The sequence below is a fragment of the Saccopteryx bilineata genome, chromosome 7 (assembly GCF_036850765.1).
Source record: "Saccopteryx bilineata isolate mSacBil1 chromosome 7, mSacBil1_pri_phased_curated, whole genome shotgun sequence".
Taxonomy (NCBI): domain Eukaryota; kingdom Metazoa; phylum Chordata; class Mammalia; order Chiroptera; family Emballonuridae; genus Saccopteryx; species Saccopteryx bilineata.
The window spans coordinates 27469365-27473392 of NC_089496.1; the positions used below are offsets into that span (position 1 = coordinate 27469365).

The window sequence follows — 4028 nt, forward strand, 5'->3', positions numbered from 1 at the left end:
TAAAGCATAATAACACCCTTGTCTTCTGAACATGAATGCCCATTCCATGAAGAGTAACCTACTTACTCGAAAGGCAGGACTTGTAATCCATCTTTTGATGCTTATAGTGTCTTTAGGGTAATGTTCATTTTATTTCATTTTGGGGGATAAAAGAGCATTGTTAGCCCAAAGCTTTGGCACATAGTAGGTACACAGTAAATATTTGTTGAATGAATGGATAACAGGTACTCAGCAGAATAATATCTTAAAAATAAATATGAACTTTATAAAATATTCTATATTTGTTTTTCTTTAAGTCTTTCTAAATAGTTGTGTGTAGGAGATAAAAGAATACATACTGGAGTCAACAATTGTCATTCTGCCTGTCTTCAGTAATCATGGCAAACAAGTTGCTATTCAAAACTTACAGGAGCTTGGCCCTGGCCGGTTGGCTCAGTGGTAGTGCATCGGCCTGGCGTGCAGAAGTCCCGGGTTCAATTCCTGGCCAGGGCACACAGGAGAAGCGTCCATCTGCTTCTCCACCCCTCCCCCTCTCCTTCCTCTCTCTCTCTCTCTCTCTCTCTTTCTCTCTTCCCCTCCCGCAGCCGAGGCTCTACTGGAGCAAAGATGGCGCGGGCGCTGGGGATGGCTCCTCAGCCTCTGCCCCAGGCGCTAGAGTGGCTCTGGTCGCAACAGAGCGACGCCCCGGAGGAGCAGAGCATCGCCCCCTGGTGGGCAGAGCGTCACCCCTGGTGGGCGTGCCGGGTGGATCCCAGTCGGGCGCATGCGGGAGTCTGTCTGACTGTCTCTCCCCGTTTCCGGCTTCAGAAAAATACAGAAAAAAAAAAAACTTACAGGAGCCTAATCTGTGGTGGCGCAGTGGATAAAGTATTGATCTAGAATGCTGAGGTAGCCGGTTTGAAATCCCAGGCTTGCCTGGTCAAAGCACATAACAGGAGTTGATGCTTCCTCCTCCTCCTCCTCCTCCTCCTCCTCCTCCTCCTCCTCCTTCTCCTCCTCCTCCTCCTCCTTCTTCTCTCTCTCTCTCTCTCTCTCTCTCTCTCTCTCTTTCTGTTTCTCTCTCTCCCCTCTCTAAAATGAATTTTTTAAATGATAATCTTAGAAAAAAGAACTTACAAGAGAGGCTGTCTCTCCACAGAAACTTCAAGCTTAAGAAACAAAACAGCTTTTCTTTCTTCTTCTTTTGGATTACTTGTTAGTATTAAAAATAAGATAAAGCATATTTTCTCCCACTAATTAAGGTGTTCTATCCCTCTCTTGAGTAGGACAGTCATCTTAAAGAAATGATTTAATGTTGCTGTTGAAGAAAGTTCAACAAAATCTTGTCTATGACGTAAGAGATGAGTTCTAAAAGCCTGTGTAGAAAGATTTATAAAAGAAAACAAGAGAAACTTGAATAAAGGAAATGAAGGAAGTACTATTTCTTTAAAAGGATAGTTACATAAGATGTGACCTTAGGGGGAAACTGAGTTAAGGGTTCATGAAACCTCCTCTCTGGACTGTGTTTTCAAATACTTGTGAGTCAATAATTATTTCAAAACAAAAAGTTAAAACAATATTAAAAAGAAAGAGAAATGAGAAAGTTGAGATGGAAAAATAAACTGTCTTAGGACAAACTTCCTGTCATGTGAATATGACAGGAAACTATAGCGAACTATAGCTAAAGGAAACTATAGCGAACCTCTCTGTGTTCTTCATTAAACATCCACAAATATTGTCTGAGCGCTTTTCTCTGTACCAGTCATTTTTCTAAATGTTGACGATACCATGGTGCCCAAGACAAATTTCCTGTTCTCGTGGAGCTTACATTCTAGTGCAGGTATATAATAAGCAAATAATAGTCATGTCGACGTTCAGTGCTTCAGATAGTGGTACTTGCTCAGAAAAAAAAAAAAAGCAGAGTGAGATAGGCAAGTGCTATTCCAAAAGTGTTCAGGGAAGACTCTCTGATAAATTAACATTTAAGTAGAAAAAAGGCAGAAGACTGAGCCATGTGCAAATCTGAGGAAAGAGCATCAAAATAGATGCTATAGCAAGTGCAAAGGTCCTGAGGTGGAAACATGCAAAAAAGCAGCAAGGAAGTCAATGTGTTATGAGAATAGTGAAGTAGGAGTAACCAAGGATGACTTCAGAGATGCGGGGTGAGTACAGGAGGTGTGATAGACCTGGATGTCCACAGTAAGGACTTTTGATCTTACTCAGAGTGAAATGGGAGCCATTGGAGGGGTTTATGCAGAGCAGTGATTTATATTTTTACAAATAATCTGATTTATATTTTTAAAGGTATTTTAAATTAAAATTTTATTTTTTGAACAGTTTTAGGTTCACATAAAAATTGAGAGGAAGGTACAGAGATTTCCCAGATGCCTCCTGCACATGCACAGCCTCTCCCATTATCAACACCCCCCCACCCCAGAGCGTTCCCTTTGTTACAGTTGATGAACCTACACTGATATTTCATAATCACTCAAATCACTATTGAACAAATTCAGGTGAGTGACACTGAGGCCTGGAGTAGGAGATGGTAGTAAACCTGATACGATTCAGGATATACTTTGAAAGTAAAGGTTCAATTGATTGCCATTTACCAACAGGGAAAGGATGGTGGGGGCAGTTGGAATTATCTTCCGGACAAGTTAAATTTGAGGTAAAAATAGAGAAAGTTTGGAACTCATCAGCATGGAAATGGCATTCAAAGTCAGGGGGCTGGATGAGACCACCATGGGAATGAGTCTAAGCAGAGAAGGCAGAGGGCTCAAGTAGTGAGTCTTGAGCAGCCCTGATGTTTTAAGGCGAAGAGAATAGAGAAGAAACTAGAAAGGAGCAGGCTCTAGGGAGGTCTGAGAGAGAGGTTCCAGAAGGCCAAGATCGGTTTCTAAGAGAAAAATGATCAACTGTAACCAATGAGTTGAAAGTCAAAGATGAAGACTGAGAATTGACCACTGGATTTGGCAAGTAAATCGCTAAGTGACCGTGACGAGACAGAGATACAGGGTGAGTACAGGAGGCGTGATAGACCTAGAAGTCCACGGTAAGGACGTTCGATCTTACTCAGAGTGAAATGGGAGCCATTGGAGGGTTTTATGCTCCCATAAAAACATCCCCCCACCCCAGAGTGTTCCCGTTGTTACAATTGATGAGCCTACATAGATATTTCATAATCACCCAAATTACTATTGAACAAATTCAGGTGAGTGACACTGAGACCTGGAGTAGGAGATGGTACTAAATAAACCTGATAATATTCGGGCAGCGCTCAGAGCCCAAGAAGAGTGGTTCTCAGAATGAAGGGGAAGGGAGGAGGTATCTTTACAAAAGCAAAGGCTACTTTGTCAAGGAAAACTGTGGTCAGAGGTACAGGGAAACGAGGTGGGATTTGGAGGGGGTGTGGAGTTGAGAGATGTTGAGTGGAAGTTTTGTCACTAAAACCAAACAAACAACAAGAAAAACCAAGGGTTTTGTTTTTGTTTGAGATCGGAGCTGTAACATATTTCTGTGCTGATAGGAATGGTCCAGGAAGTAGAGAAGTTTTTTTGAAATAAGTAGATTTTAAGTCATCATACATTAAAATTTTATTTTCTTCACTCAGAGAATGTTAGGATAATGAAATGATCTGTTTATTCTCTGAAATTTGTGGAATCAAACACTAAGAAAAAAGAAAAGAAAGCAGTAGATAGATTTAACCCAGGTTGAAGTCTCTAAAGTAGGAATGCGGAGGATCTTAGCTGCATCATTGCAGACTGATTTAAAGGGAAAGAAGCTGGGAGAGGAGGTATCTACAAGATTCCTGTGATTTCCTGATCACACCTTAGCTGGGTCTTATCAATAAAAGGAGAATGCAGGAGAGTAAAGACAAAGAAACAGAAAGTTCAGAAAATTTCAGAAAGGAGGGCAAGAAAAATGTGAAGTGAATCCGTGGGATATAGAAAAACAAAACATGGTTGAGCAGCAAGGCTGATCTGGGAAGTTTTGTTTATAGATGTGTAGAAGTCAAGTAAATCCTTTGGTTGGGTTTGGGTTTTATGAGT

General features: G+C 41.2%; 1 non-coding gene across 1 annotated transcript; it reads left to right on the top strand.

Annotated features, from left to right (window-relative positions):
• The first annotated feature begins 3499 nt into the window (after nucleotides 1-3499).
• Nucleotides 3500-3649, top strand: LOC136311419 (small nucleolar RNA SNORA79). The gene has a single exon (XR_010726805.1). It is a non-coding gene; the product is annotated as a small nucleolar RNA SNORA79 (small nucleolar RNA).
• The last annotated feature ends 379 nt before the right edge of the window (nucleotides 3650-4028 follow it).